This window comes from Frankliniella occidentalis, unplaced genomic scaffold (assembly GCF_000697945.3).
Source record: "Frankliniella occidentalis isolate FOCC.00 unplaced genomic scaffold, Focc_3.1 Scaffold327, whole genome shotgun sequence".
NCBI lineage: Eukaryota > Metazoa > Arthropoda > Insecta > Thysanoptera > Thripidae > Frankliniella > Frankliniella occidentalis.
In genome coordinates, this window is record NW_026267450.1 from 273,938 (window position 1) to 283,072 (window position 9,135).

Below are 9,135 nucleotides of genomic sequence, written 5' to 3' on the forward strand. Positions count from 1 at the left end.
CCCACCGAGGTGCACCAAGTCATCGGGCCCAACCTGATAGGCAGCGCAGGGCGTGTCCTCTATCACAATGAGTTGTCGGAACGTTTTTTTTTTTGTTATCTTTTGCTTTCCTTGGCGATTTTGGAGCTGTCCCCCGCGTCCATAGAACGCGTTAAGTCCGCACTGCTCATCCGCCCCACACTATCTCGAGGACTGTTGTGTACGGGCGGAAGCGCAAAGAAGAGCAACAACAAAAACAACAGGCACCATTATAGACAGGTGCCTGTTTACGCGAAGACCAGCGCGGCGAGGCGTGGCGGGGCGCGGCGCCGCGTCTAGGCGGTCTAGGCGATAGAGGCGACTCTTCGTCCCGAGCGCGTACGGCTAGCTACGCTGGCCACCGTGTAGCCGTGGTAGCTGTTTACTGACAAACGTCTTCCCCGCCGCCACGCCCCGCGCCCCGCACCGCCACGCGCCGCCCGGCGCGCGTGCTTAGCGTCACGCGCGTGTACACCGGAGGGCATATTCGAATGGAGCGCAGGGTGCAAGTGAGAAGCACAAAAACGGGAGGTGGAAATAAGGCTCCTTCCTCCGCCTCTCCCCGCTACCCCCTGGACCCGGGCCGTCCCCCCACCCACCCCCGCCGTCGGCAGGCCAGGGGAGGAGCGGGAAAAGGTTGGGGAACCTTTCCATAACTTCCGTTTTTATTGTTCTTACCCCTTCCCCCGTGGACACACCGTTGGAATACCATCCACGCCATGCATACCTCCCTCATACATGCACCACCCACCACCACCACCTCGTTGACGGGTGCACCCAGACCTCACTCCTCCACTCGGCCGTTCTTGTCCACCTCGTCGGCTGTGCCACCGATAAGCCACTATCTCAAGTCCAATAATAAAAAAAGAATCAAATTTTTAAAAAATCAGTTTCCCTTTCCCCTTTCTCCCGCCCCTCCACCACGGCTCCCTCGATAACGTCATCCTCCTGAGGCCGCATACGGTGTATTTGTTTATCCGCACCGCCTCCGTGCTGTACTCTTGGACGATGCTCAAGTTGTTCAGCAGAGTGGTGGCGCGAGGCGCCACCGACTAGCGAAAACACAGCGAGGAATAAAAAGGTGGGTGAGGAACAAACGCGTTGAGAGACCAGGCCAGCCCCCCCCCCTCCCCCCTCACTCCTTTCTCCCGGACGAGAGTGAAACCAGGAGAGGGGATTACACACCAGCGACTGTGCTTCATTTCCCGATACTTACTAGTCTTCTGATACCGTCGAATCGACATCAGCTATTGGAGAGGAGGGGGAGGGGGAGTCACTCATCGGTCACTCACATCCAGTAAGCGCGGAGTACGGAGGAGGAGGAGGACAGAATATACGGTCGGCGGCTATGCTACTTGCGCCTTTATGAGCTCAATCATCGTAAATTGCATTTTGATTGTGTGTTTTTTATTGATGTGCAGCAGAGCAGTGCGCCTTGGCTCGCGGAGACCGCCGATAAGGTATTACAATGGAACCCCCCATAGTGTTGAGCTCGCGGGGTGCGGCGCGTGGGGCCGGCCGGGCCTGAGGCCGGGCCTGAGGCCGGGCCACAACGCGGACATGGTGGAATGTAGGGCGGGTCAGGGGCGGGCAAACAAGACTCTTGACATCCCGCAGGTCTGTGAAAACGCGCGGATGAAAACGCTCCAGGAGGTAAAGGTAGCCGGTATGGCCGGTACGGCACACGTGCTCCGGCTCGGCTGCGTCGCGGGCGCGAAGGACGCCGAGAAGTGATTTGGCGTGTCATGCAGCGGAATCACTCTCTGCCCTGAGAAATGCAGTCGCGTTAAATGTCATATGCTAATCGGACTGGCAGCTACGCTGCTGCTGTGGCAGCGCCACCACTGCGGCCACCGCCGGACGCGCGTCCCGTGGAATCGAGGTCGAAATGTGTCAAACGAGTCAACTCGGCGGATTAAAATGGTCCAACAAGTGGTCGACGTGGACTCGACATCGATTAGCGATTTCTTTCTGCTCGGCCAAAGCTGCCCAACTACTCTAGGTGAGCACGCACGCGGGGGGACGGTGGGTGAGATCTATAGCAGGCCGCGGCGGGGATCAGAGGTCGTCAGAAAAATTATATTGGACTTGTTCCTGGTTGTCTTTTTCTTTTGGCAGTGATACTCTTCTCCCTCTCTGCGATTAGCGCGATGCGGGCGGGGGCAGTGGAACTTACGAATGGAACCTGCCGCCTCACTTCACCTGCTGCTATGCCCGCCCATCTGCTCAGAAGGGGGGAATAATACGACGACCTATACCGAGAAGTATAGGTGACAAATGTTACATGTGGCGACAAGATGCATGAGTCATGTACTTGAAAAAAAAAAAACGAAAAAAAAAACTCATGCGCTTTGTTTTGTTGTTGAGATTTTCGAAAATAGGTCTCTGAGGCGATGTCCATATTTGCCAGTCGCTCCCCAGAGCCCTTCCTCCCGCAGCGCCTATACACCCCGCCAAAGGTTCGGCCAAAGGGGGGCACCAACTGCGCAAACAAATTTAAATACATAAAAGATACGGATCTTCGTGTCATGTCGCAGCCGAAAGTGCCACATAGCCGGACCCAAATGCTTTTTTTTTCCGTCGCAAAAGCGGACTGTCGTCGTATAAGTCCCTGTTCTCGCACGACTCAAAGCTCTTTACATTTTTTTTATTATTCGTTCCTCCGAGCCTCGCAGTCACGATTAGTAAAACTGACTAGTCCACGTCACGCATTCACAGGAACTGTTAAAACGCAATTCAAACGGAACGTGTGTAGCTACAATTACAATGCAACAAAGTTACGTAGCCTTTCGACCCCTGTTATCTCAGGTGGCTGATTCGCCTACATATAGTTAGACTGGGCGGGGGCCGGGCCGTGCGCCATCTTCATAGACTGTGAGCAGTAATGATGCAAACTCACCCGTCCTGTCTAGGGCTCGCCCAGAACTTGAGTCCGTTTTTCTCAGATTCATTTTGGCAAATAAAGGGAGCTCAGCGCCTGCGAGACTCGGGGTAGGCCACCCCGCACGACACGCATGCAATGCAGTCGAGATGTTGCCTATCGACCAGGCGCCATGAGAGCATGTAGGCTGAACTCGCTGGTTCGTAACGGCGAGTGTCGCGCGTACTTTTTGGATAATCTCCCCCTACGAGACGTATATAGAAGTGGCATTCGGGCCGTATCGGCCATCCGGTGCCTGTGATATAGGGCTCCCGAACCATGCCTCGGTTTTAAAAACAGTAAGCCTCATTGGCTTGCTCATTGGACTATTGTAACCATGTCATCACAAGGAGACCCTTCCTGCATTCCTCTACTGCAGCCAAGCAGTCAACAATGAGTCACAACTGCCACGCCACTCTTCCTCGTGTCATGAGAACTGTTTTATAGTTCCGTGTGTAACAGCTGTTTGTTCGCCGGGACCAGAAGGGAAGGGCCGTCCCACGGGGAAGAGGGGAGGCGGGCAACAGCTGAGATCCTGCTTGGAACTGCGCAGCGCATATGTGCATGACAAGTATTTCGACCCGTCGTGCTACCTATTCGATTATCGTTCGGATGGAAAACTGAGGGTTCCATAGTATGGAATCCATACTCACTGTCCTCTCGCCTAGCGAGGATAAATTCTATTCTGTGGGCATCTCTTTCTTGTCATCAGATATTATCGACGTTTTTTTTCTCGCTGACAATTATATGAATTACCCAAATCGACGGTTTTCACTTCACTACCACCGCGGCCAAACCCTTCGGGCTATTGGTACCGACCCACTCGGCACCCGCGCCCGCCGTGTCCCGTGTCCCCAAGCCGCGTCGCACTCCCTCCCTCCCCGCCCCGCCCCGCCGTACTACCGCGTCGCGAAATAGAACGAGAGTCTGGCGCGTGTCGAGGCGCGATGACTATTTGAGCGCACCCTTGTAGTATGATCGTGTGGGGCACGGCTGACCAGGCCTGACCCGGGGCGGGGGCGGGGTGCCGACACGACGGCCCCAGCCTCTCGACCGCGCGCGTACTTAGCGAAAAACCCTATTTCCGAGGGCGGAAACGGGACGGGAATAGCTTGGCGGTTCCGTCCGCTGTCCGCGGCGCGTCTCTGCCCCTCGGCGGCCTCTGGCGGCCTCTGGCGGCCTCTAGCGGCCTCTGGCCCAGCCGGCGGCGCGGCGGTACGCGGGGGCGGCCGTGTTCATGGTCAGGGCCAGCGCTGAGTGACCCGGGAGGCGCCGCGCAGCCGCGCCGAGGCGCGCGTGTGACGGGGGTCAGGCGGGCGGCCTGTTATTGTTATGAGTTGGACGCACTGGGGGGCGGGCGCTGTGCGCCAGGCGAGTATGCCGGAGGTGGCGACAACAGCCGAGAGCACAATTGGGAGAGGCGAATAACTCAAAAGGGAAGACCAGGGCGGCAGCGGAGAGAAGGCCGACCTCGCCGACCTCTAGCAAGCCTTCGGGCCGAGACCTAGGGTACGTTACCGGGCCGGGCCGCGGGCGGCCTCAGCCTGGGCTGCGGGGCTAAGATTAGCCATCGGGAAGGGACAGACGAGCGGAAAAGAACACACGCACGCACGCACGGGCAGTGGTCTAGGGAGGGCCACTGGGCAGCCCGCTGGGTTGTGGGGGCGCCGGGGGCGGCGCGGCCGAGATACGAACCGCCACGGGTACGGGCCTGCTCTCTCTCAAAGTCATCGCTGCCGCTACGCTTCCCAAACTGCAGCGGGGCCGGCAGACGTCACCGCCCCGCCCCGCCCCGCGTTTGAACAAGAACATATGGGCGCGGAGCGCGGAGAAGGCCCGGCCCGGGGCACGGCCGCCGCGGCCCCGTCAGCAGCGGGCTCGTTGGGCCCAAGTGAGCTGCTGTCGCCAAGGCGTCGCGTCGTCCTGAGGCGCGGCGTGGCGTGGCGCGTCTAGTCGCAGACTGAGCCGCCCGGGGTCGACGGCCTTCCCCTACTTGAGGGGCCTGTCATTGAAAAACAATAGTAACTAATGCGCCCGAGTGTAAAAATTGCGCGGACGGGTTGCGGCTGAGGCCCCCCTCCTCTCCCCCCCCCCCCTTCCCGCCCTCTGGCCTGAGGGCAGGACGCGGGCGTACGGGGAGTGACCAAACATTATCTCAAATCCAACGCCTGCGCGCCGCCACCTCCCTCCCGCACATCGCGTTACTTGTTTCACAACGGCAACACAATGTATTCACGATCGCGCACGTCAGCAGGCAGTGTATGTACTCCGCCCCGCCCCGCGCCGCCCCGCGCCGCCCCGCCCCGCGCCGCCCGCCAGACCCCCAATTCACCCCCCGGTATCAGTCGGTACGGTATCTCGTCAGATAGGCGGTGGACCGGCTAGCGCCTAGGGGGCGCTCCTATCTCGGACGAATGTGGCTGCCAAACTGCCAAAGCTGAGTGGCCGCGGGCGTAGCGGCGCGGGCACGGCGGGCACCCAGCTGGGCCGCGTCGTCCCTCCTGTCAATCACCCGAGGTTGGGGAGCTGCTGGTGATTTAATTTTTTTTTTTGGTCGGCCGGCATGACAGTGCACGTGTTCTGCTCCGAGCCTCGCGGCAGCATGCGGTGGTCGAGTCAAGTGCAGATGTCGTTTCCTCATGGCAGCCTCGGAGGAGACCCGCGCCAAGGACGCCCGACCACAACGGGTGTGGGCGCGCACCCCCTGCAGAAGGGCCCCCGGGCCCGGGCCCCCCGCACTCCGCAGGGCGCGCCTCTGGCCTGCCGGTGCCGGCGCGCGGCCGCGAGGCGCAGTACCACGCAGTACTGCGAGCGGAGCCGGGCGGCGGCGGGGCGCGGGGCCTATCTCAGCCACCGGCACGTGGAGTGCGAGCCCGGCCCGGCCACGCCCCACCAGGCCCTGCTGCTGCTGCCTCCTCGTTCCGCGAGCTTCGCAGTTACGCCCCCACGCCCCGCCCCGCCGCGCCCCGCCACAGTCAAACGGCCGCGGGAGCGGTAAACAGACCGAACGACCCGCACCGTCTTCCGCCCCCCCCTCTCCATGTCCCGCGGATCAGGCGTGAAGGCCGGCCGGGGTGAGGAGGGAAAGTGAGAGGGGCGACAGTGGGAAGTGGAGGGAAGGGGGAGGGGGGCGAGGTGTTTGTTTGGGAGAAGACGAGTCTTGGAAAAGCTTTGGGCTGCGCGCGTGTGGTGTGTCCAGCGCCCGGCGGCGCCGCGTGGACAGGACAGGATGACTGTTCTATCTCCGCCCCTGCCCGCGCGTTTCGTTTGGCGGGTCGAGGAGGTGGCACGTTTCCCCAGCCCCCTTGGCCTACAGGGGTGGCCGCGGGGCACGTGGGAGCAAATTCGTAAACTAGCCCGAATGCGGGTTCCGTCCGTTTTGCCTACAACCTGTAGCCTAATGGCCCCGTGCGAATAGGCAACCCGTCCGCGCGTGTGCTGCACTCAATGCGGGCCAGTACACTCATTTGCTTCGACGCGGTACAACCGGGGTACAGCGGCCACCCTGTTTCGGTTAGTTGGGGATAGGCCGTGGTGACCCATTCTCCACCTATTTTTCTAAATTAATTAATTCCCTAAAGGCTGGCCACATCGCCACGCTAATGAAAGTGAATGCACGCCTGCATCCACCCTTTGTACCCTCGGACAGGAAGGTTTGGGTTGGCGACATCCTGGGGCGGACAAGGACCAAGGACACCTACAGCCAGGCCCGTTCACAGTCGGGCCGTCTTGCTCCGTCCCGCCTGTGACGCGTGCAATACCCTTTCAAAATACAATTTGAATTTCTAATTGGCCGGGGGCGAGGAGGGGCTCAGCGGCGGCGTGCTGTTGACGCCTGGCATACGGCGTATACCATGCCTCTGCCTGCAGGATTTCTACTTCGGTTGTCCTGAGCCTATGCGGCAAGGTTCTCTGCTGGGCGGCTGTCAAAATAAGATACGGTTTTGCCGACCGACCGACCGACCGACCGACCGTCAACCTCGGAACGACCAGGACGACTGAAATATCGTGTTATCGGGGATTTTTTGCACGCTGAGTCCAAATCTGGTAGTGCCGATGTCGTCCGGGCCCCCGGGGACGTCATTGGGGACCTCCCGAGCACGCCGATGACACTCCCACGACAAATACCGGGTGTCCGTAAGAATACGCGGCAGCTCGATGGGTTGCCTACGCACTAGCGTGCAGGTGCATTAAAAAAAAATGCCGCTTTTCGTCGCTCGGGGCGTGGACGGCCGCTGGTTCGAATAACGTTCATCCCACATTTGGCGATTCGGCTCCAAACGTCGTGTACCCCGGCTGGTGCATATTTCTTAAAAGTCACCAAATATAATTATTATTAATAGCAAATCGTCCACAATAGTTTATTGTCCAGATCATTTCATTATTGTCACATGGCACTTCCCTGGTGTTGCCGCCTGGAGCCACACAACGATGCACGGGACGGGAAGCATCCCCAAAGGATCACATCCTGGACAAGCAAGGCGGGATTGCCTACCCCAGGAAAGAATCACATCCCGCGACCACGATATGTCGGTGAGTATGCCGTAATTATTGCTCTCCCCCTTTGCCGTGCCGCGTCGCCGCGTCCCCTACCCTACCCCTCTCCTCCTCCCCACCGCGCATTTCCCGCGCCTTTATAGAAACGTAAACAAACAGTGGTGTCACGATCGGCGTTTCTGCCAAATACCGATAATACCTACTCATATAATTGATGATCATAGAATTTTAACCAGAATTTTAGAGTGGACAACGCGGCTTTTCGATATTAATCGCGAGGTATAGTGCTTGATTGTTTCCGGTCCGGAATATTGAATTGTTCCATTCCGGTTATTGTTGTAGGAGGTTATGCTCCTGTCGCTCAATTTTTACACGCACAATTAAGTTGTAAGTTATTTTTTTTTTGAGGCCGAGATGTAAGTAACTTGGCTCACTGTCAGCTTTGTTGAAAAGGTGTTGAATGGGTAGACTCCTCCAATCCATGCAGTATGTTAAATACTGTTGTAGGTCTTTATGCAAATGGGTGAACCTGCCAGTGTTTTTTCACATGTCATATATTTTACTCTATTTTATTCTCGTGGAACAGAAAACTTTATTACTTTCTGATTGGGGTGCAAACCGAGTGGTACTATTTGCGTAATCCCCCAAAAAATCAATCAATGTGCGTTGCAGATAATTTGCAGCTGCCCCTTCGCACTTAATGTTTAATCCAGTGCCAAAATTAGTTATTTGAAAGACCATAGTCATTTAGAGATGCATGGGGACAGAGGCATTTAAAAGTGTATTGTATGAGTAAATTATATGTAATTAATAGTGGATGAGCGCTCAAAGTACCGTTTAATATGATTGCAGGAACTCGGCCCAGAAATGTTCTTGACATGAGCAAGAGAAGTCTATGGAGTCATTTTACCCAAAAGATTAGGTGAGTTGACATGACAGTAACAGTAATATCATAGTGCTGACCCACTGCAGCAGATTTCTTAGCCAGTGCGCCTTAGGTAGCATTTTGCCAAAAATGATAAAAATTGAAAATCTCTGGGAATGGTTAGGATTGGTTTGACAGCACCCTCTTACTAACTCTCCGTCGAAATTTCACGTCGCAGACCCATTTTAAGCGAGTTACGCCCGTTTTTCTTGTACCGGCTCGCCCGCTAGGTAGGCAGCCCATTGTACGCTGCCCGCCAGATTCAAAAGACAACCCTTAAAATTCAAGTGTGTCTGGACAGGGGTGGTTTCTTGCGGAACCAAAAGTAGTTTTGTGGTTCCCTGGTTCACCCCTGTCGATTCGACTACTTTTCCGTCGAAATCCGGACCCACCAATTTTCGCTAAAAACACAAAGGCTATAGCCTTTGTAAATTTGGCCAAAAATGAAAAAAATAAAAATTGCTGGAAATGATTGGAATTGGTCTAGGAGAGTCGACCTTGACCACCTCTGTCGAAATTGCATGCTTCCTGCCTCTTTTGCATCCTGTTTTTTTTCGACTATAAAATTGCGTCTTTGGTGTGTTGCAGGAAGATTATCGGCCTGGAGGTGCACCTGTCCTGGACATAAGCCCTGCGGCCCATGGAATCATCAGATATAAGTTGAGTTGGCGTCACAGTGATTACAGCTGGTCCAGTTGTTTTATTCTAGTGTACAGTCTGAGTAAGCTTAAATGATTTTCTCTCTGGCACCAAACTTTGTTGGCCATCTAAAGTC